At 47.2% G+C, this 24,648-nt stretch overlaps 1 protein-coding gene across 2 annotated transcripts in view; it reads left to right on the plus strand.

Moving 5' to 3' along the window:
• LOC138570296 (zinc finger protein 300-like) overlaps window positions 1-24,648 on the plus strand; it is a 67,958-nt gene that overhangs the window by 7,727 nt on the left and 35,583 nt on the right. The window contains exon 2 of one of the 2 annotated variants that reach the window (XM_069649067.1): window positions 7,642-7,829. The exons of the other annotated variant lie outside the window; for it this stretch is intronic. The gene's annotated coding sequence lies outside the window, so the exon portion shown is untranslated. The remainder of the gene's footprint in view (window positions 1-7,641; window positions 7,830-24,648) is intronic. 2 annotated transcript variants of the gene reach the window in all.

The raw sequence follows: 24,648 nt of genomic DNA on the forward strand, positions 1-24,648 counted from the left end.
AACACCCCTTGTTAACGCTGGCGATGCCCTCCTAGACGACTATGATGGGTTCATACAGGCCCTTAAATGCATGTTTGACTGTCCAGAGCAGGTCTATACTGCCCAAGAACGCTTGCTGGACTTTCAACAGGGCTCCCAAGATATGCTCACTTATGTGACCAGATTTAAACAATTGGCTAAGGAAGCAGACTGGTCCTCTGAGGCTAGTTTTACCCTGTTCAGGAGAGGCCTAAACGATGAGATCAAGGATGAACTGGCCAGGGTGGCCAGACCAAATTCATTCCAAGCACTAATGGACCTGGCCTTGCAAATAGACTTTCGCATCCAGGAAAGGAAGGCTGAAAGGAAGAAATCCAAGGGAAACCCACCCAAGACGTCCTTTTAGAGCACAGCCAGAACGGACGCAAACCCAAGTCCAGCCCCAGAACCTGAACCCATGCAAATTGGAGCCTTTCGTGGACCCATATCACCTCAAGAAAGATTGAGAAGGATCCATACGGGTTTGTGTATGTAATGTGCTTCAGACAAACATTTGGTCAGGGAATGTCCACTGGCACCTCCTCAGCGTTCAGGAAACGCTAGCTCCCGATCTTAAATGGAGCAGAGATTCGGCAGAGAGATGTTTGCTCCACATCATTTCCATCCTTGAACTCTCTTGGACAAAACAGTTTGGTGATACTACAAGCCTTCCTGTCGCCCTCCAAAGACAAGACCTATCCCATTCTGGCCTTGGTGGACTGCAGAGCTATGGGAATTTTCATTGATCAAGACTGGGTTGTTAGTCATCATATTCCGTACGAGACACAAAACGCCATGCAGCCGGTGGAAGCAATTGACGGAAGACCCCTCTCTTCAGGACCCATAAGCCTGCAGACTAAAGAGATCCAACTTTCCATAAACCATCATAAAGAGCAGATTACATTCGACATCATTAAGTCAGCCCATTACCCCATGGTTTTGGGAATGCCCTGGTTACAAAAGCACAATCCGTATATCAATTGGACAGCAGGATCATTATTCCTGGGCTCAGAGTTCTGTATGTCCCACTGTCTATCCCTGGACCCCTCCTCGGTAACTTCTAAAGAACCACCAAGAGACCAAGAAACACCACTCATGGTTTCCAATATCATACAAGTTCCAGAGGCTGCTGATGTATTTTCTACTGCCATAGTCCAAGCCTTACCCCCTCACAGGCCTGAAGACTGTGCCATAGATACGGATCCCTCAGCTGTAATTCCCTTCGGCAGAATGTTCATTCTTTCCGAACCCGAGAAAAAGGCCCTTCGGGAATACCTAGACACTAATCTTGAAAACGGCACCCTCGAAATCTCCAGCGGGTGCTTCATTGTTCTTCGTTCCCAAGAAGGATACCAAGGAACCCAGACCTTGCCTCGACTATAGAGGCTTAAATCAATGCACCCTCAAGGATCTGTGCCCACTGCCCCTGATCTCGGATATCCTGGAAGCTGTGAGAGGAGCCGTACTATTCACCAAATTGGATCTCAGGGGTGCCTACCATTTGATCCGTATCCGGGAAGGAGAAGAGTGGAAGACCGCCTTTAGAACACCCTTTGGCCACTACGAGTACCTGGTCATGCCCTTTGGACTAGCCAATTCCCCAGCAGTATTCCAACGTTTTATGGATAGGGTGTTCTCTGATATGTTGTTTCTCTTCGTCATTGTCTATCTGGACGACATATTGATTTTTTCCAAGGACCCTCTGAAGCATGAAGGACGTTAAGGCAGTTCTACAAAGACTCCGGGAACATCACCTCTTAGCCAAGCCTGAAAAATGTTTGTTTCACGTTACCTCTGTGCACTATCTGGGATTTATCCTTAGTCCAGAGGGGATTGGCGTGAACCCTTCAAAAGTAAAGGCCGTTCTCGCCTGGCCTACTCCCACATCCGTGAAACAAATCCAATCCTTCCTAGGACTAGCCAATTTCTACCGGAAGTTCGTAGCCACCTTTTCCGAGATTGTACAACCCATAGTGGCTCTGCTAAAGAAGGACACCCCTTTTGTCTGGTCAACATTACAAGAAACTGCATTCCAGCGTTTGAAGACCGAGTTCACACAAGCTCCCATTTTGGCTCAACCCGATACAAGTCGACCCTTTTTAGTGGAAACGGATACCTCTAATTACGCTATAGGAGCAGTGTTGAAGCAGAAAATGGAGGACGATTTGGAACACCCCGTTGCTTATCTTTCAAGAACCTTAGCTCCTAGTGAAACATACTACTCCGTCCTGGAAAAGGAACTCTTAGCCATTCGCCAAGCCTTCACTGAATGGCAACACCTACTTCTGGGAGCCAGACATCCTCTCCAAGTCCGTACTGATCATCGAAACCTTCAGATTCTACAGTCACTGGAGTGCAGGAACAGTCGTCAGGCACGTTGGGCCTACATTTTTGCCCAGTATCAGTTCCACATTACCCATGTCCCTGGATCACAGAACCTGATCGCTGACGCCTTGTCTCGCCGCCCTGACTACGTGACCACTGAAGATAAGGCATTTCCTAAAATGCTCTCTCCCACGATCTTCGTAGCCCAAGCAGTTGATCTCCTGGAAGAAGTCCGATCGCAAACTCAATTCTCGGAAATATGGAAGGACATTTCAACACGAAATCTCTGGAAATTAAGAGCCAAGGAAGGCTACTTATTCAAGGACAATGCAAAACTCATTCCTACACGGAAGTTAAAGCAAAGAATAATAAACCTTTGTCATGACACACTCCATTCCGGGCACCGAGGTATCACCAACACCCTTCGTCTTATACAGAGACACTTCAATACATCCAGGCTTGTATAACCTGTGCCCAAAATAAACATGATAACAAAAGACCGGCGGGTCTTCTTCTGCAGCCCACTCTACCCTCTAAACCATGGGAAATCATTGCTACAGACTTCATAGTGGAGTTACCACCTTCCCGAGGATATACTACCATCATGGTCACCATAGATTTGTTTACCCATATGGCCCATTTTACGCCACTGATGAAACTACCCTCCTCTTTAGAGCTAGCTGGAATATTTCTGGAACACCTATTCCGACTACATGGGCTTCCTTCCAAGATCATATCTGACTGGGGTCCCCAATACATTTCACAATTCTGGAAACACCTCTGTCGGGTACTAGGAATCCAACGTGCCCTCTCTTCAGGATATCACCCCCAAACCAACGGAGCCACAGAACGTGCAAATAAGACCCTGGAACAATATCTCTGATGTTTTGCCACCAAGGTCCAGGATGACTGGTCTCTCCTGATAACTGTTGCAGAATTTCGCTTACAACAACTCCGAACACTCAGCGCTACATACCAGCCCCTTTTATTGTAGCCAGGGGTTCCATCCATCGGTCTTACCCTCGGTTATTCCTTACCCTACACCAGTACCTACTGTTGACTCCTGGATCGAAACTCTTATCAACATTCACCGGGAGGCTAAAGAACACTTAGAGAAAGCCAGATTACAGACCAAGAGGTATGCGGATTCCAAGAGAAGACCAGGTCCTTCCTATACGGTCGGTGACCGAGTGTGGTTGTCATCAAAACTACTCCCCCGACACTTGCGACCAAACAAGCTGGCTCCCCGCTACTATGGTCCATTTCCCATCAAGGAGATTTATAAATCCTGTCTCATATCGAATCAAGCTACCTGACTCCTGGAAAAGAATTCATCCAATTTTTCACACATCCCTATTGAAGCCCTACATCCAATCCTCTCTCAAATCCAGTAGGCCTCCTCCTCTACTAGTTGACGACCAACTGGAATATGAGGTGTCCTGGATTTGTGACTCCAGGTATAAGCGGGGCCATCTTCAATACCTAGTGGAGTGGAAAGGATATCCTCCTACCGAAAGGACCTGGGAACCTATTTCAAATATCAAGTCTCCTCGGTTGCTCAGAAGATTTCACCTAATACACCCGGGCAAACCTGGAGGGAAAGGCCTTCGGAGGAGGCATGCTGTCATGAACTTCAGATCACGCCTCTTTTGGACCTCCTGGTCCTTGTCTCAACGGGGCTTACATTCATTACTACTTCCAACATGGCCGTCCAGAGCTGAAGCCCTTGCTCGCTCCATGCGCTGAACGCGGCGTGATCTATTTATAGATCACGCCTTCCGCGGCTCCGCACGTCTCAATGCTATTGCAGAGTAGCCCAGACGTGTGTTCGTAGCTCGCGGTATTGTTTCCTTTGTCCCAGTGCTATTACCCGCTCCTGTCCCTTTTCCCCCTTCCTGGTTCCGAGCATTTCTAGCCTGTCCCAGACTCCCGGATTCCTGGACTCCGCAATCCCGGAACTAAACGCAACCTGGAACCAGACGAGACTCGAGCAGCGCTGTTCAAGACCAGGAGCGTTCGCAAGAAGGCAGCGATCGAAGACACCGGGAAACATCGGACCCAGGTGAGAAGGGGGGAACTCCTTGACACATAAGCAATAACAGGCGCAGCAGTCCCTTGTAAGGCTGCGTTACAATCATCAATAGTCAGAATTCGAGTGGGAACAGGAACTGGTGACATCAAGCAATAGACATTTGTTTGCAGTGATCTAGCACATTTTCATGAAACCAGTGGATTAATTGTCATTTTATTGCCAAACAATAAGTACTAACATTTATTGATGTCAGCCACTATAAATAACCATTATGAACCCTATTTCAAACAAAGTACTCTTATTGACAATTTCATCAAATTATTGTACAAATCCTTTGAATCTAAGAAAAATGTACATTTACATATATAGAAAATACCACACACATATATAATATACAACATCTAAAATTGATACTTTGCCTATTAGATATACACATCCACTGAATGCTTAGCTAAATATACAATTAACTGTACTGAACTGAGACAGCCGACTCAGCCCTTCAAGACAAGGTAGCAATACTATGAGGTGACTGGGGATGCAGAAGATATTCAAACATCAATAATCGAAACGACTCAGGAAGTTGGCAAAGTTGACTGTTTTATATCAATTAGCTAAAACAGGGAGTACAACAGACATCTACGGATGTCTTGTGGCATCATCTCAACGCAGTTTATAAAAAACAGCATATTTATAGTGAAAACTTGTCATTGATGATGTTAACATATGTATCCACTAACGTCATACTATGTGGCAAACTACAAAAACATATTGAAAAGAGTGATTGGATAAGAGAGAACATCTAGGTATACGTTCCATACTAGTCTAAGGCAGTGATAGGCTCCTTAACATCAGGTGGGGCAACTAAGCCCTCCCTTCAAACATGTCACTATGAACGTCACTAAATGTACAACGTCCCATTGGTTACACAAACTATAGGACCCTTAATTATGTGGCCCCCTACAATTGGTTGGCTTCTTACATCCGTCAGTACTTTTCAACCTACGTTAGCAGCAGGTAGGCTGGACTTTCAGGTGCTTGGTGAGCTGGTCATAACCATTGCTTCTCACCAATTAGCATCTCATCTATCATCACCTCAGTGGTCTGCTGTGAATTAAAGCTTTGAACTCGGCCATGGAAATGTTCTCTCCTCTGGAGAATCCAGGGGAGTAGAGGCACGCTCTGCCTCCCTGTGTAGGTGTGGTTCGTCATATTTGTCCTACTTCATCCTTCCACGTGACTGAAGACCACGATTCTGTGCTTCTGGTGCATTTCAAATACTATTTTCTAATAGACCTCTGATGTCTTCTTTGTTCTTATCCATGTCTTTCGTTCTTTCACATAATTGTAACTACTTTCTGCTCATTTTAGCTTGATACGACCTTGGCTTCTTGGGGTTGATCCAACCTCCCCTTTCAGAGATTCACTTCTGTATTTCGATTGGTTTTCAACTGCAACACACTGGAAAAGGCCTTTTTTCTCTTGTCCAGCACTGCTATATGTCATGGAAGAATCCATACTTCCCTTGCTCCTATATATGTATACATTGGTGCTTGCCGCAATCTATTACTACCTAGCTAGCCTCATGATTACTTCATCTGCTTGTGTTACTTTGCATCTGTAAACGTGTAAAATTACTTGATATCTTCATTGTTTCTTTGGCATAAGCCTCTTGAAAAGCCAGGCAGGCATTCTTGAAAAGTCTGTAAGATCTGTATAAAAAAAAAAAAAATTAAACAAATGGTACTCCGTGCATGTGATTGATGGAATTATATCCCAGCTTTGTATGCAATATTTGTTTTGGTCAAGGAAGGAAAACCTGTGTAACATAGTTGAATGTACACTGGGATGACTTTCATACAGAATTGATTGGTATAACGCAAATCGTAACCTCTTACTCGTCCGTTGAATGTACTGTGATGCATCAAAAGGAAACATGCTTACAGACATGGACCACGAAAGATGCCATTCTATTACAATGGCCATTGGTGCAATGTGCTATTTATCGAGATCAAAATACTTGAAACAGACAATGGTAAAGTCATTGAGACGAGTGAAAATTACAATACTGGGTACATTTGGTCGAAAAAGATAGAACATTTGAGATCAGAAATCGTTGAATATAGAGAAGTTGATAGGTGACCTGCCCTTACCTTGACTAACAAACAATTAGATTCAGCAAGCAGGGGAGCAAGTAACCAGGGGAACAGGTAGCACAATAAAGAGTTAGCTTGCAGTGCTCAGAGATGTTCTCCTGCAAAATATCATGGTGTTTATAAAGGATTAGAAAAGTGGGTGTGTATGTGCATGTGTGACATGTTTCTGGCGGGGTCTAGAAGAGGGGAGCTTGGAGACATTGAGGGCCTCATTACTACCCTGGCGGTAAGGGGTTAACAGGGCCGGTAGATCTGCCGGCCCCATTATCCCCTCTACCGCCTCATTACGAGGTCTGCTCGCGGGACCCGCTAAGGACGCCTGGTAAAACCAGGCGTCCTTAGCGGGTCCTGCGAGCAGACCAGGATGCTAACGGGCCCGTTGTTAGCATCATCCCCACTCCCATTGAGCCCTATGGGGGCTGAAATGAGAATGGGGATGTACTGGGTCCGGGTTCCCTGAATGGGGAAATACCGGGCCCTCCAAGGTTGGAATGGCCCAGTATTTCCCCATTCAGGGAACCCGGACTCGGTACCTGGAATGGGGGTAGCCATGCCGCAAAAAGTGGCATGGTTACCTCCAGGTTCGTAATGAGGCCCTGGGTCTGGGGAGACTATGTGAACAATGGCCTCTGTGCAGAAGATACATTTGAAGTGTACATGGTGTTTGGCACCTTGGCTGTTCCCATCCTCCCAGTCCCCTTGGGAGCGCACGGCCACAGGGGCAAACGTCCATTGATACTGGAGGGGGGATGGATGGGCATGAGGCATGCAGAAAAGGCCCGGAACACTGCTGGAGGGAGACACACTTCTGTGGATTTCAGGGGCAGGGTCTGGAAGAGGAGAGCCAGGAGACACTGGGTCTGGGGAGGCCATGTGAACAATGGCCCCTGTGCGGAAGATACCTTGTACATGGTGTTTGGCACCTTGCACGTTCCCACCCACCCAGTACTGGAGTGGGTTATAATGGAGGGAGGATGGATTGTTCCGGAGGAGGTGAGCGTAACAGGGCACCAACCATTCTTTCATATCCCTCATAGACAATTGAGCGTGTTCTCGATTCAATGAAAAATTGAAACATCTGTTCATATAAGCTCATTTGTTTGTTTTTTTTAGTTGCTGATGTTGATGGCACAAATAAACTACATATTGTATACTTGAGGTTGCATCACAGTGTGTGAAAATCACCTGTACTGTCTGCTGTCACTGGGGAATTTGGCGCAAATGGCTCCAACGACACAGGCGGGTATTACTCGTCAAACGCAGAATCGAAGCCTCCCATAAAGCCACCATGTAAATGAACGGTAAGCCACCAGCCTGTAGCATCTGTGGAAGAGAAACATACATAATGTATTTAAATGAACCCGATAAGTGTACAAACCTTACTTGAAAAGGCACCCTGTATTTTATGGCATAGTTGCCCATACAAAAGTTACTTCATGGATAAATTAACTTGGGAGTTTGAAGTGTCCACACATTACAAAAGTGAACACCGATTCAATCCATAACGTTTGGGGGCACAGGGAAATATTGTTTCTTAGTTGAACGTGAAAGACACGCAAGATTTCCCAAAAGCGCAAGAAATATATGCAATTTGTAGACTACATTAATTTGTCAGTGATGGATCATAGTTACGACAATATAGGAGAGAAACATGAAATGTTAGTGGCCTCAGTGGTCAAAATGACATGACATCTAGAGTATACTTACTCGTTACTTGGATTGCGAGGGCGAATTGTTGCACAACGTTCGTGTATAAGCACCATCATAATCCTCAACACGGACCTTGTGAGGCAGGCTGCCATGAAGTCCTGCAGCGCGGTAACGCATAGCAGAGGTGTGACTTCTTCTGATATGTAGGCCAAGCAGCCAGAGTTTTCTTGGCAGCAGCAGTTCTCCTCCTCGGTTGGAATGACCTCACACCGATTGCAGGTACACCAGGTAGAAACATCTTTTATGCAACTAGGTCCGGGCTCAGGATCCAGTGATTCATCTTCCCAACTGTCGTCCAAGGCCCCATCGTTTCCACATCTTTCTCTATCAACTAATTCTGCCTCGGAATACTCGGGCTCGTACTGGTAGGGCTGTATTGTTTCCATTACATTACAACATGTTTAAATCAAATGCAAGTAACGACTGAAATCAATAGTAATGCTAGTTAGTGTAAGTATCTGTTTGCAGGGGCTCCGTGCAACGAAGATAGCTGAACGGTGCAGAAACGAGTCACAGGCTATCCAAAAAAAAAGACAGTCAAATGATTGAAAAAGCAACTCTGATGTTGTCTGATGAGAAGCGGTCTGTTTATACTTATTGAGGAAAGAGGTGTCCTGCCATTTCCATGGAGACACGTCAGTAGCTGGGGCACAGTGAACCTTGACACGAGACGTGCATTGGCTTTGTTAAATGGGTCGTACGCATCTAGTGATGTCAGCTTCAGGGGCGGGTGATATGAGTGTGTGCCGCGAGCGCACTTGAACTTAGGGCAATGCAGCAACGGATAAGATTAGCCCAAGATCTCCGCGTGTTGATTTTGCATGTGTAAAAGTGAGGAAAACTAAAGTAAGATGTATAGTGAATATTTTTACGATCAATCACAGTATGCACATGCCTGAATGCTCGGGACAGTAACATTTTTCAGCGCACTAGACTCCGGGGATATCAAAGGTGCATCTCTTAAGGACTTGGCATAAAGTTAACTTACATGGTTTACCCATACCCTCCCCAGAATGCAGTGGGCTTGTATGCTAGCCTGCTGTTGAGTTGTATTATTTAACGGGCAAAATCCCTCTGTTTTCATTTGTTGCAAGGAGTTCAATAATTTGCTGGCCTGCTTTCATATGTTCATTAATTTTGAACCACTTCAGACAGTTTTTGCATTTTTGTTTGTTGTGCTTCCTTGCCTGTATGCAGGCTTCACAATGTTCTTCCCCCTCATTATCTACCAGTCTGATTGTGGCTCTCATTTCCCTTTTGGGATTTCTGATTTTTATATCAAATGGTTGCAGTCTTTCTCACGGAAAGGTTTTTTGTTTTAGCCCTGTTTAAGTGGCCGAAATAGCCACCCGCTTGCTATATCGGTAATGTTATCTGCCGACCATTTCATAGTCTTAATATGGTAGTCCCAACTAGCCCATAAATGATTCAAATATGCACTCTTCAAATAAATGGTAGCAGGATACCACCTTAGCCGGCTTCCTGCATTATTCACATCTAGACTGCTGCCGGTGTTCAAATGCATGGTCCTTGCCTTCATGGATTGGGTTTTTCAACTAAGAATGGGGATATAAAAATCAATAGCCGAGTGTGAAGCCACTCGGGACCAAGCCGGCTGACTAGAGCCCTTCCTTTTTAGGTTTCCATTCGTTTTTAATAGATTCCACATAGCCATTGATTCAGACCAAAGACAACCTTTGGGGAAGGAACTATTTCTCTGCTTAAGTGCTGCAGCAGCATGGGAGGGAAGCCCCCATTCTCCTTCACAAACACTGCTGCTTGGTGGAGGGGGTGAGCATGAGTTAGGTTTTTCCCTTTGAGGATACACACCTGTTGACTAAGGGGTCTCTCAGGATAGGCTAGTGTGTCCACTCCGGAATCTGCTCCAGGTTTTGAATCTCTGAATCATGAGGGATGCTGTCCTGAATAGGCTGGTAGTTTATTACTAGTTGCCCTCTAAGGGATTTGGCAATTGTTCAGGACTGGTTCTGTCAGTTATACTATCAAGCAGACTGGGGACTGGATGCAAAGTTGGCACTGTGACTTTAGGCCTCATTACATGTTTGGCGGTTCGGAAATAAGGGTACCGGTAGCAACGTACCAGCACCCAGTCCAGACCGCCAAACTTAAGAGTCTGCCGGTAGGGGCATGGATATCCTGGCAGGCCTGACCTGCCCGGAATGCAGGCCCCTATCGGCAGTGTTTTCACTGAAGCACTGGCACTGTTAGCAACGGTGCCAGTGCTTCAGTGATCACATTCCTGTGGAGTGCTATGGGACTTCACAGAAATGGGGATTTACCGTTCTGCCGCCTGCCATAATATCCTGCGGGCACCGGGATGTCAGGCAGCGGCGGCCAAAACAGTGTTACAGGGTTGCCCCTAACCCACTGCCGAATTGCGGGTTTTACCGGCAACTTCGTAATGGAGGCCTTTGTCACAAAAGCACTTTTGCTTCGGTGAGGCAGGCATGGTATCAAGAGAGACAAAGGGCCACATTATGAGTTTGGAGGTAGCCATGGTGCTGTTAGCGGCATGGCTGCCTCCAAAATCGGTCCGGGTTCCTTGAATGAGGAATTACTGGGCCATTCCAACCTTGGAGGACCCGGTAATTCCTCATTAAAAAAAACCCATCCCCATTCGAGCCGCCATAGGGCTCAATGGGAATGGGGAGGGAGGTAATAATGGGCCCGTTAATAACAGACCCGTTAATAACAGACCCGTTATTAGCTCCCAGGTGCTTTAGCGGCTCCCGCTAAAGGACCTCGTAATGCAGCGGTAAGGGGTTAACAGCACCGGCATCCTTACCGCCTCCGTTAACCCCTTACCGCTGCACTCGTAATGAGGCCCAAGGACTCAAAAGTAACAGTTTGAAAACCTTTATTATACAACTTTGTACGGTTGGTGTAGTGCCTAACAGGCCCTAACTCTAATGGGCTGATACTTCGAAGGGCCGTCAATGTCCAAAATCGGTCTATGTCCAAACCTATGCTTGCCCTCACTCTTGAAACCAAATGTGATGTTAGGTCTTCTTAAAGAAAAAATGGTGATTCAAAAAGAAAAGCAAACCAAGGCTGGTTTCAGGTAGACTTACCGTCTGGTTTAGTCCTGGCAGTTAAAAGAAAAACAGTTAAACGCAAAAAGGGGTGTACTTGGGATCTTACAGATAGGGCTCTTTTAGCAGGACTATACAGTCCACAATGTCTCTGGGTCTCTTGGGGTGCCCTTCCCCAAGCTCTGACTCCTTTGGTTCCAAAAGAAAAGTCCCAGTTCTTTTTATGGCCCCTCAGGCTTCCCTTACATAAGCCTAGGTCCCTTTTGCCTTAACCATTTAAGTGCCATGGGGTCCCCCCCCAGTTCCAAGGCCTTTTTTGGTGATTTCAGTATGTCGCCATTCAATGCCTTGTAACATTTTTGTTACATGAGATATCTCAGCCAAATTTGGCCCCTTTTTTCCCCACATGTAGGCGGTCGTAACGCCACACAGGAATCCTTGGTTGCTGTAGGGGGGTGAGAGAAAATAACCGAAAAGGGTGAAATTTTTCTGTTTTTACAAAATATTTCAATAAAATGATGTACAAAGAAGCCTGTGTTTTTTCCTTGTAAGAGCTAGGAACAAATGGTTTGCTGTGCTGAATTCCCTAATTTCCTGGCTTTCAAGAACAGGTTGAGTGGAAACGAAAACCTTTTATTTTGATGTGGTTATCAACCGTTTTGTGAGAGGTAGGCGATTTTGGCCATTTTTGCCAATTGGACATGCGTGGATGGAATGGAAGAAAAGGGTAGGAAAGTCGAATTGGAGGACAGAAAGGCATACATTTCTGAAAAGTAGACAAAATTCCAAGTTTAGGAAGGGATGATTTGCGCAGGTCGGGCAACAACTAGGTAGGGGAAAATTCCATAGTTTGGGGAAAAAGCGAGAAAATGACCCAAAAAAAAGGTATGTGGTGGACATGGTTGGCTTGGTACGGCAATGGCTTCTATGAATTTTGAGAAAGACAATGCTCCGCTACATTCCCCCGACTCTTGCAGTTAGGAAAGCACACATTTCTTGTAGTGTTTCACAAAACAAGCAATACCACAAGCCAAACACTGAGCCAAGGTACACAGGAGTTTTATGCTTACGACCTGAACAGACATACTTGGCATGTGTAAATCAGAAAAACCAATGTGGTGAGGAACGGCAAGCATACATTTTTTGAAAGAGCGCAGGCAGACCTTTTCAAGAGTAGGTGACTTGTGCAGGTTACAGAAGTGTATGGTGCCTAAAGCAATGACTAAATGTAGGGCACATTTGGGAAATGAAAGGGTTGTGTGACAAAGGGCACCAGAAAATGGTTCGAAACGTTATGAAAACCACACAAACACAACAAATGTCATACCTTCCCGCGTTCCCACACGTGTCCCGATGAAAACGGTACCTCACATGTGTGGGTGCATCTACCTGGGCGCCAAGGGGAAAGCCTAAAACACCCCTAACCCCAAGTCTTTTCCGACTGCTGAATTTCACGATTTCTTTCAGATGGGCACACCATACAGATATGGGCCTAGGGTGTCCAAGGAAAACGGGGAACCCCATGCATTTCCGAAAAGAGGACATCCGTGGGAATCCGCAGAGGTCTGACTTGTGCAAATCAGGCCAGAATTTATTACCCAGAAAGCCTAGCAAAGTCCAAAATGTGGCGAAAAAAACACAATTTCCGCACATTTCACTCGGCTCACCCACTGAAACACGCCGCCAACAACACATGGCCTACCTTCCCGCATTTCCACACGTGTACTGATGAAAACGGTACCTCACATGTGTGGGTGCACCTACCTGGGTGCTAAGGGGAAAGCCTAAAACACCCCCAACCCCAAATCTTTTCCGACTGCTGAATTTCACGATTTTTCCAGATGGCCACACCATACAGATATGGGCCTAGGGTGTCCAAGCCACCAAGGAAAACAGGGAACCCCATGCATTTCCGAAACGATGACATCCTGGTGTGTTTCGGTGGGCGGCCAGAGTGAAATGTCTGAGAATTGTCTTTATTTCCAGCCAATTTCAGAGACATTTTGGGGACATCGCCTCCAACCGTCCTGGGGTTGCGGCTGGGCTGCATTACAGCTTTTCCCTTCGGGGAGGTATTGGCACGCTGCCGGGACTCGCTGGTGGGGAGAAGCTGTAACGGAGGCCAGCCAGAGCTCCAGCAATGTCCCGGCCTTTGACATCCATGCACCATGTGGGTGTACCGTCCCCTAATCACAGCAGCGGCTCCAGGGATCTCCAGCAGGATCCCCATTCCTCCCCAGAGGTGACACCTGTAACGTAGCACAGCCACAGCTGCAGCCTGGGCTTACAGATGGACAACCCACATGGGAGGTATCCGCTCCCAGGGAAACACCAATGTTCTGCTGGCATGGAGGGCAATTTGTGGCCTGCCCCTGAAATTGTGTCCCAGCCCACCAAAATATCTGCCCAGTTGGCCCATTCCCACCCACACCACCAACAATCCAGCCCGTCTCACCCACCCCACTGACAGTGGAACCTAACCATAGAATAATAAAAAACAGTACTCACATAATGTTGCAGCTGCTCGGGTAGAAAAAGATGTAAACAAAACAAAAAACATGTGTTACCTACGGTCACACCAGCAAAAACAAATCAATACTTTCCAAGCATGCCCCCCCTTGCAAGCCATCCCTGGTGGTCTACTGAACCTCAACCCCCAGTGAAAACCCATTTGCCCCTTCCTACGGGCAGATATCTGCCCCAAGGGAGGGCTGCATGAGGTGCCCACACCCGTGGGGGAGAATCCCACCACAAAACATTGGACAGGCCCCCTAATGGATGGGCAAGTAGGGTTTGGGCACCCTGCGGCCAGATTGGCACACTAATGTGCCCCTCTGCGCCAAGGCAAGTTTAGTAAACAAAGAAAAAAATTGAAAATGGCAGGTTGCACTTTAGGGGGGCTGAGGGGCACCCTACAACACCGGGGAATTTTGTAATGTGAAAGGGGTGCACCTCTCCACCCCCACCCCAACTGGAGGGGCAGCGCATCTCATGTAGCCCTCCCTGGGGGCAGATATGGGGGGCTGTCCTGCACTCCTCCCTCGGCTCATGTGTCCCTTCCTAGGAGCAGATGGGAGGGCTGCATGACATGGCCCCCACTCCATTGTGGGTGGGGGCAGGGGGTCACCACCCCGTCCCATTAGAAAATTCCCCGTCTGTTTAGGGTGCCCCACAGCCCCCCCTAAAATGCGGTCCACCATTTTCACACCATGTGCCCCTCTGCGCCAAGGCAAGTTTGGTAAACAAAGAAAAAAATTGAAAAAGGCAGGCTGCACTTTAGGGTGGGCTGAGGGGCACCCTACACCGCAGGGGAATTTTGTATCCCCTTCCCCCCTTCCCATTGCTTTTTTTAATTTGCTTTTTTTTGTCCCCCACTCCTGGGGGCAGATGGTCATCCATCTGCCCTCAGGGGTCTCCATACATGTGGCCCCATGCTTTGGGGCCTCGGGGGGGAGGGCGCCTCTTACCTGGTAAGCAGCCCCCACTCCGCTGTACTGAAAATACATCTCTGGTGTCTAGTGGCATTGCTGCCCACGGATAGAGCGATCTGCGCCCGATCCGTGAGCAGCGATACTTACACAAATGGTGTTGTTGGAAAGGGAAGAATCTCCCCTTTCCAACGACATAATCCAAAAAAAAATCCCTGGTGCCCACGGTCCCCAACCCCCCTCCCCTCTTCCCATTGCTTTTTTTATTCACTTTTATTTTCTTCTTTTTTTTCCTCCACCTCTGGGGGCAGATGGTCACCCATCTGCCCCCAGTGGTTTCCATACATGTGGCCCCATGCTTTGGGGCTTTGGGGGGGGGCTCTTACCTAGTAAGCAGCCCCTCTCTCCCCGTACTGAAAAGACATCCCTGGTGTTTAGTGGTATTGCTGCCCACGGATTGAGCGCTCTGCCCCCGATCCGAGAGCAGCAATGCTTACACAAATAGTGTCGTTGGGAAGGGGAGAATCTCCCCTTTCCAACAGCACCTGCCTCGATCTCCGGCTTGAAATACAGCCGGAGATCGAGGCAGAGGGAGAAGGGCACTCACCTTCTCTCTTCACCACGGCAGCCCGAAATGGATGCCGCAGTGAAATTACTTTCACTTTCACGCCGGCGTGCATTACGCTACCCGACGTGAAACTCAAGGTAATCCAGCCCCCTAGCAGTGAGGGGGGATCTCCCCCTAACATAGCCCGGGGGTTGGATTACAGTTTTGAGCGATCCCTTTCTTTGTAGGGATCGCTCAAAACAAGGTGCCAAAAAGGACAAGCTATCTCGTCCTTGGCACGACGGAGGTAATGTCAAGGATGATAAATCTCGTCCTTGGCACTTAAGGGGTTAAAACGTCCATTTAAAAGTTCACAAACACAAAACACCAACAGTTCACCTTGTCAGGATGTACCTCTCAAAGCACAGTTTGTTCTGGTGAAGTTGCAACAGCCTTTCCTTCGCTTTGGAGGATTTTGCTCCCACTTCAAGTGTAGCTCCTCCTTTTCCCACCTTTTTGCAAGTGGCGCTGTACACCTTCTTTGGTCAACATCAGGGAGTTATTGGAGACTTTCGAGAATGGATGGCTTTTGCTCGTCCCCATGCGCAAACCCTCTGATTCCTTGCACCTCTCCTTACATTCTTTGTTTTCCTTCTGGCACACTTTTCTGGCACCTTCTGCCTTTCCGTGCCAATTGCACACTTCCTTTGTCTTGCCGTGCCTCTTGCACACTTTCTTTGCCTTGGTGTGCCTCTCGCACACTTTCTCTCTGTTCACTTCATGCTGCTCGCACCTTTCTCACTTTCCCTTCCTTCTTTCTCTTGCTCTTTTCTTTCTGTCCTTCACAACTATTTCTGCTTTCGCACCGCTTGTGCCTCTTCTTTCTCTTGTTTTTCAATTATCATCCTGCTTGCACCTTCTACTGCTACTGCTCCAGCAACCCACACACTACTGAGTTTCTCTCATTCACTCTCACGCACTCTCACTCTCTCTCTCATGAAACTCACGGAGTAGTGCAGCGCCTCTGGGAGTCTCCTCGGAATGTTGTGTGTTGAGGTCAGGGTCTCACCACCTGCTCCTCAGACATCCCTGGGACCTGCACATATCCCAGGGGAACAAGCACTGGCCTGGATATGGCCAATACGTCACAGCTTTCCCCAATCGTGCTCCATGAGACAGTTCCCTTGCAACCTCTCTGCCACACTGGAACAATGTCCTGGTTTCGTGTTCTCTTCTGGATACTCTGGGCTCCGCCAGCTGCAGCCTCCTGTTCCTGGCTTACATGATCCATCCAGCAAACCCAGCTTGCTCATTCCCTCTGGCAGAACTCCACCTTTTTATATCGTAACTGAGAGTCAATTGGAGTCAGGTATATATGGTTAGTGTCAAATGCCTGACCCTGCCTGACTCTATTCAAGGGACATCCTAGTGGTGTAGAATATGCATCTCCAGTCATCTTCCTTTGCACAGTGCTGTTCCTATGGGTAATCTTTCTAACTCCCAGTTGCCATTTCCTCGTCCCAGTACATGTTGGAAATGGGAAGCGGGCGATGGATGCGAATGAAAATACCCCATAAAGGCTGAGGGAGAGTGTGCTGCTGTACAGTTGGGAAAGGGGGAATCCCATGTCTCGCCTTTAGGGGAAGTTGTGACATATTGGCTGTGGTTGTGCTTTTTCAATCGTAGCTGCCCGAATGTGGAATGACCTAAGTCTGACAGTAAAAAATCGGTCTGACCATCTGAGTTTCAGGAAAGCGTTAAAAACTTGTTTGTTCGAATCTGATTGCTTGGCTCCTGTCTTCACCCCCCCCCCCCTCTCTAGCGCCAAGATACCCACGGGTGAATGCTACACTCTTTAAATTAAACATTCATTCATTCTTTGATTCATTCTCCTCCAAATCTCCCGCAACCCTCCTCACTGGTGATCATCCCTCGCTTGTCCATCCCCAGGGTTGGGATCCAAAAGGAATGGCCCTTCCCTGGCCACCTGAATGAAAGATCCCCGAAGAGTAGGTACGAGAATAATTTTAGGTTTGTCACACTTCCCATAAGGAAAATTGCGCAGGGGGAACTTTTCTCCCAGTTTCATTTTTACTGCTGGGAATCTTTCTAAACTTATTGAAGCACACACCGGTTGGTGGCAATGGTACATTACTTTAAATAATTATGAGTGCATCATTTCATTTTTACTGCACTGTATTCTTTGTGAAATACTGTACTCAAAATGACTATATATGTTGTGTATGCGGGTTTGGCCATATATTGGCATCATCATTGCAGGCTCTCATTAGCGCCCCAGGAATAGTCCTGTATGTGCCTAGAACCACCCCAGTTTACCATACCAAACATTGTGTGAGTAATTGCCATATCTTAGCTGGCTGTCATTGGTTGGAAGGCCGCTTTCAGGTCCTTCTATTGACCAAGCGCTGGATTAAGTATATACAAAGGGGATCTGGTGCCATCTGACAGTCAATTTCAAAACCAAGTCTCAGAAGAAGAAGAAGAAGAAGAAGACGACGACGACGACGACGACGACGACGACGACGACACTCGGGACTGCTGCATCTTCATTGGCCAATCTGCTTCAAAGTGAAACTGACCTGCCGCAGTGCCCCCCTCCCGTTACCCCTCTAGCACAGCATCTGGAGTTCGTGCATCTATTGCTGGGATCTCTTGCAGTCTAGTGCTTTAACCTTTGCAGTGCATCGTCATCTTGGTCCTGGGACTTCGATGCCCTGCTATTTCTATTGAGACAATGGGTCTCATTATAAGTCCAGCGGTAGCCGTGCCAAAAAATACATTCGCCCAGCGGTCCCTAGGGCCAGGCGCCGCAAAAAAGAAACTCCCCATTCCCATTCGAGTCCCATTGGACTCAATGGTGAGGGAATGGGGAGGAGGGATGCACCGGCACCGTTAATAACGGTGCCGATGCATCCGTCAATGTCTGTGACCGGGTGCCGTTCCGCCCGCCAGGTCAGTCCTGGCGAGCGGGTGGGCATCCCGGCTGCAAACCTGTACTCTGCCGGTCTGGTAACCACGGTGCCGGTAGCTCACCGGCACCATTGCTACAGCGACCAGCAGGGTTGTAATGACCCCAATGTTCTCAATGAGTCCCAAACAACAAAATATATTTTCCAATTTTATGAACAACATACACAACAATCAATGGAGGGTCCATTGCTAATGGAGGGCTGTATCCGGAGCTCCACAGCCCAGGTTCCCTACAGGTTTGATGTCCATACAGATGTCACTGTACTGCAGATGACGCCTGCTGTCTAGACTAGCCCTATTATAGAGAGGCCTAAAGCCATAGCCTTATCCATAAGATTCCCTGAGTGACTAATGATCCCTCCAATCATGTTTCTCTGTGTGTGCAGCAGTGAGTCACATGATTCACCCGGCGAGCGACTAAAGGGAGGAGTGGAACGATTGTATCCTGAAGAAAATGTGTTTTTTAAATGAGTTACATTTTAATATATTGGATTCGTAAACAGTTTGAGAACAAATGAAATCATTATTACAAGGTCTGCTGCAGTAGTCATGAGCATTGCTACTCGACAAAGAAAAGTAATGTATGCCTACGCTGGCTCTCAGTAGCCCAAAGAGTCTCCCTCAAAACTCTCGCCCTAATGCATAAATGCCTATCCAACCAGGCAGCCATCTACCTGGCTAGCTGTTTCACCCACCACACCCCCAGCCGCCTGCTAGGCAGGGTTTGTATGCAGTACCCTTGGGGACCACTATACACAATTAAGACTACAGGTGTAAGCAAAACCAACCTTTGGTATAAGTCTGTACTACACAGTTTTTGGTAGCAGAGCTGAGCCGTCAGGCTTATCTCGAGGGAATGTGAGCTGTACGGATGTTACACAGAGGTCTGCAATCACAGGTGTTCAAATAAACTCTTACACTCGAGGTTTCTTGGTTAAACACTTATTAATTTATTCAACAGTCATTTATAAAACATTCACTAGAAGAAGGAAGTTAAATATCATACACAAATATACTTCAGTCCTATACACTTTAAGTTTCTGATGCATTCAGACTACTTTGAAGGAGGAGCAAACTGGCATTCAGAATACTTAGAAGTAGGAGCACAAAGGCATAGGTTATTTAGAACATGAAAGGTTACAAGTTATTCTTAGACAGTGCAAATAAGTTCACCAGAAGAGTCAATTCAATTCAATAGGTTAGGCCAAAGTCAATGGGCTAAAGTCTTGGATAGGATAAAGCAGTTGTGGTAGTGAAACGGAAAACTCTTGGCACAAGTTCTTAGGAGTAGTTTGTAGCAAAAAGAAATGTATGCTGGGCCACAAGCTGATTAGGCCTGTGAGTTGGGAAAGTTTCAAGCACTTTCATTGCGAGAGGTGAGTAGGCTCTGTCTGGTTTTACAGTACCTTTACAACTGAAGAAAAAGATGCAGCTGATGACTTCTGTTCCTGGCAGTTCCTGCAGATCTCGCTGTCCTGAGCCTCAGTCGTGGGCACAAGAGGAAGGACGTCGGGGGACTCCTGCACTGCACTGGGACTGGTAAAAAAAACTGGCAACTGGCAAATCTTCGATTCCGGTAGCTGTAAGTCAAGCACGCAAACTGGTGTCTCCCTCCCTCGTTCTACGGTTTCCTGCAGCACTATGAGGAAATTTAACCAGCTCCGAGGTGAGTATCCAGGTGGCTTACGGTTCGGGTTGATTGGTCCCACCAACTCAAAGTGAGACGTCGTCCTTGTAGGGGCTTCTCTGTTGAGAAGAACTTGGTGATTCGGACCTGCAGCAGGGCTTCACTGGGCAAACCAACGGTCCAGCAGTTGCAGCAGCTGTCCTCTTTAAGCTCGTCTTCGGTTCTTTCGTTCAAGTGGTCGACTCTGCCTTCCAAGCCAAGAGACTTGCCTTTTATCCAGTTTCCTCCCATATAGTTCCAGCCTAGCTGCCACTCACCCAGCAGGGTGGCTGTCCTTGCCGGACAGTCAGCCAGCCAATCACACCAGAGTGCATTTGGGTCTCCTAAGAGACTAAGCACAGGGAGTTTCTGACACCTCCCTCACTTCCTGCCCACCCCAGACACTCGGGCGCCAGAGGCGGTCTTCAGTCATGAAGCCCGCCAAAGGCGATGGAACAAAGGGACCAAACCTGGTTTGGCACACATAGACAAACTCTAGAAGGACCTTTCCAAAAAGAAATGGTGAAAAAAGAAGACCGGGACCTGTTTAAACAAAGGGGGCTCAGATGCCATCTTGAAAAATATGGTTTCCGCAATTTAACGCTACCGGTGTTCGCTGTCGGGACGGGAAAAACCATGGTAGTTGGTTGTAAAACCACTGCCACCAGCCATTCTGAGAGGAAAGGGTAGCATTTGACTGCTACACTAGTACATAGACACAGGGGATACTAAGTAACCCCTCCAGCACTCAAAGGTAAGATAGGGTGTGCTGTGTCTAGGAATTTGGAAAGACTAGTAAAGTCAATTTAACTTTACTTTCTCTGGGAAACAGTAGTTTATCCCAGAGAAGGTTTTTAAACTTTGGGAAAGCCTGAAAGGCTTCCCTGTGTCACAGCACTGAGGGTGCTGTGTGACACACATGAAAAGATGATGCCTATGGAGTTGTCTAAAACTCCATAGTCAAAGAACACAAGAGTAAAACGCACATCAAAATACACGAGATAGTGGGGAAAAAAGGGTCACTCTCTCTCCAGGTAAAAAAATCAAGTCCTCACAATCATTCAAAGTTGCTGGGGGTCTCTAAGGTGAAGGGAATTGGCACATTTTTGAGAATTCTCCCCGACACCGCCCTCAGAGAGTTGCCCTGGCTCATTGTCTTTCCCTACCTAGGTTCAAATTGCAGAAAGCGGGTACGTTTAGTTTCCCGGTCCTTGCCACTAAAGTGTGGAACTCCTTGTCCAACCCACTTAGAATCTGAATTCTCCTTACACTCTTTAAAGAGCAAGGCCAAAGCGTGGCTGTTCACTCAAGACCCCTCTTCTCTCACCAGCCATAACCCGCCCTGGAATATCCCTGCACCATTGTCATTGCCTTGCCTTGCAAGTACAGCTACCTGAATGTAAATACACTGTAAATTCACTGTAAATATCTTCTAAGTAATTTGACTTTATGCTCCATCTGCATCTTATCACTGTTCCTTTGCATACTATTTATTGTAAGTGATCTTCATGCTGCTTGTAAGTTGTGTCATTAATGTTTATTATGCCACTGTAACCTAACATATGCGCCCAGATGCCTTTGGGCCAGGCGCGCTATACAAATAAACAAATACAAAAAGAAAAGCACATTCATTGTTGCATATGGACTTGCAGCCACAGCAGACCGGACATGAGAAAATTCCCTCCCATGAAAAGAAATATTCCAACCTGGAAAAATATCATCTGTTGGGCATCTTGTGGTGGAAGAGATAAAATAGCCAAGTGCAAAAGCCTAATTTATTTCCTACATTATGCGGGCAAATGCCCATTTTAATTCATGCAGCAAGATTATCTGCCCATTACAATGAACATGACTCAGAATAAGCTTGCTGAAACCCCTTACCTGATTCAGTGGCCATCACAACCTCTGTGACATATCACCTGCACCTCTTGCTTGCAAAACATGTATGTTAAAGTGTCAAAAAACATACCAATATCCAAATAACTGTGCAGATGAGCGTTTCTGTGCCCACAGGCCATGGACATGAGTTACCATTTGGACAAGCCTTTATTTTACTACTGGATGGCTGAACATGAGTTAATCTACACATTTTGACAATCTGTTACTGTGTCACCAATGCCTTGTCTTCAGCCACTCACTGTATTGCAGATAGCGGCCCTTCAGATACAATATAATGCCTGTCCTTTGTCCCCATCTACGACACGCCCCTCTTCAGTCTGCAGTCTTTTGCTTTCAGATTACTCACCCCCTGGCTTTCATTTATTCTCTTTCTCCCTCCCTATCTCCCTCTCCCATTCCTCCACTTCTGTGTCCAACATTTTGAATATTTCCGTCACCAAACTCAGTCAGTGTCCAGTAGTGGACTGGCCTACAGGGATTTCCTGGTCACCTCTGCACGATGAACCACAGTTCTGTAGGTACCCTGTGTTAGGTAGATTCACATTTTTATGTGAAAACTCCCTCACACGCGAGTCCCCCAGCACTTTCTGCTGGGCTTGTGGACATGCGAGTCCCCCAGCACTTTCTGCTGGGCTTGTGGACATGCGAGCACCACAGCACTTTTTGCTGGGCTTGTGGATTTTTTGTCAGTTCTTGTCATGAACTGCGATCCCAGATGAACCTATGCCATCTCCCCAAGTACCAGTCAGGAAGGATGTAGACGATCCCTGGCCAGAAATTGGGACAAAAGGTGAGACGTGCTACGGTTACGCCAGGCCCTCAGCAGCTAGAAAGAAAGACAAAATGCTGTGTATAGTATAATGCAAAGCCCAGTATACATAACACTCCTGATCCAGGGATAGGCAGATGATTAATTGCAGCCAGATGACTTTAGGAATCCAATAAAGACCAGCAAACCTGACCGGCATGAGGGCGCAAACTAGGGAAGATAACAACGTTCGACTGTAGCTGTCTCGCTAGAATTCCAGTTCAACAAATCCAGAATCACCATCCAAGTTCCAAGAGAATGCAGAGTTCACTAAATCCAAAAGGGAAAAACCGCAGCAATCCAGTAGAAGTGTCGAGCTCAAAAGCTAGAAAATCCAGTGGGTACATAGATGCAAAAGGCCACCCTGCGCAACAGCTGATAAGCAAGGAGATTCCAATGTCTGGCGTTTCCTGATTGATCATGTGACACGCAGCTGTCATGTCACTGCTTTCCTCCGATGTTGGTGTGCGCATCGTCTTAGGTGACCAAGGTGCCATGACAGTCTCCAGGAGTGTCGCTGGGGCGCTCGCAGCCGCAGTGTCCTGGAGAAGAAGGAGAACTCCGCTGTGAGCGGGGCAGGACCCCTGGCAACACGCAAGAGGAGCGCTGCGGTCGGCGTGTGGCAGGTGAGTTTATGGCAGTTCTCCCGAAACCTTTTTCACACTCACTCATTCTTTTATGCTAGCTGTGGGATACTTTTGTGTTTCTTTTTATACCTTCTCTTGGAGTCATGTTTTTCTCTAAATGTAATGGCATCTGTCTTTGACTTTTTCAGCACACAACACTCTCTGTGCAGTGTGGCTGGGAGCCCTTTGGACTTCCCTTTTTATTTTATGTTATTTTACTTGTGGGAACACATGTTCTGAAGGGAAGGGGGATATTTAGTATCCTTCCTATCTTTGATATTGTGAGATCAGCACACCCTACCTTATGTGGAGTGCTGAGGCGTTACACTGTGTCCCCTTTCTCACTGCTCCTTGAATGTTTTGGTTAGAGTGACAAGCTAATCTCAATGGCTGATGTCAGTGGTTTTACCCTACCTCCTTTTGTGCAATTTATACTCCCAACACAGCTGCGGTAGTGCACAGAAGGGGTAACCATTGATCCAAAATGGTGACAGTGGTCTTTTTTCACCAATTCATGATGGCTTGTGCCTTCTTGGTCCTTCTCCTGCCGTGCAGGGTGGGGGGAGGTCCTGGTTTGACTTTTATCTTCGGCGGTATCCCCTTGTGGAGCCTGCCAGTATCTCTGTGTTAACAGAAAACCGGGAGGACTCTGAAACTCTGCTGTTCTTGGTCTTCTGCTGTGCCTGCCTGATACCAGCTCCAATTGGGAGGCTGGCTGCCCAAAATGGACAGCCTCCACCCACAGTTTGAATAGTACGCGGGCGCTGATTGGCTGGGTTCCTGCATAAGAGACATGGAAAAAGGACAGCCACCACCCACAGTTTGAATAGTGCACGGGTGCTGATTGGCTGGGTTCCTGCATAAGAGGCATGGAATAAGGATAGCCACCACCCACAGTTTGAATAGTGCACGGGCGCTGATTGGCTGGGTTCCTGCATAAGAGGCATGGATTCTGAGGCTAAAGACAAGCTGATCCCTGGAACTGAAGAATTGATGAGGAAGAAGAGAGATGTCTGCAGCCCCTTCCAGACGACTGGAGATTCCTTCTGAGTAATCTCTGCTCTCTGGTTCCTTCCAAAACGTCATAAGAACTCTGAAGAGGATGACTCTCCTTTAGACTGGTGGGACCAGTCTCGAGACGACTTCCATTCCATGACGAGCTGTATCCTTCACGAACTATAAACCACCAATACCCTGGGTCCTGTGGCCATTGTTCAATGCATCATCTTCCGAATCCTCCTGGCGGACTCCTTCTGGACCTCCATACGCAAGGGTCCACTTCTTGAAGTCCCCTCACCAGAGTGCAGGACCAAGAAAGCAAGACGAATCGACCGGGCAGTAAATGCTCTTCACTGGTGCTTTCTAAAGGTTGCCAAAACCACAGAACCACAA

This window comes from Ambystoma mexicanum, chromosome 2q (assembly GCF_040938575.1).
Source record: "Ambystoma mexicanum isolate Mex_15411 chromosome 2q, UKY_AmexF1_1, whole genome shotgun sequence".
Lineage (NCBI taxonomy): Eukaryota > Metazoa > Chordata > Amphibia > Caudata > Ambystomatidae > Ambystoma > Ambystoma mexicanum.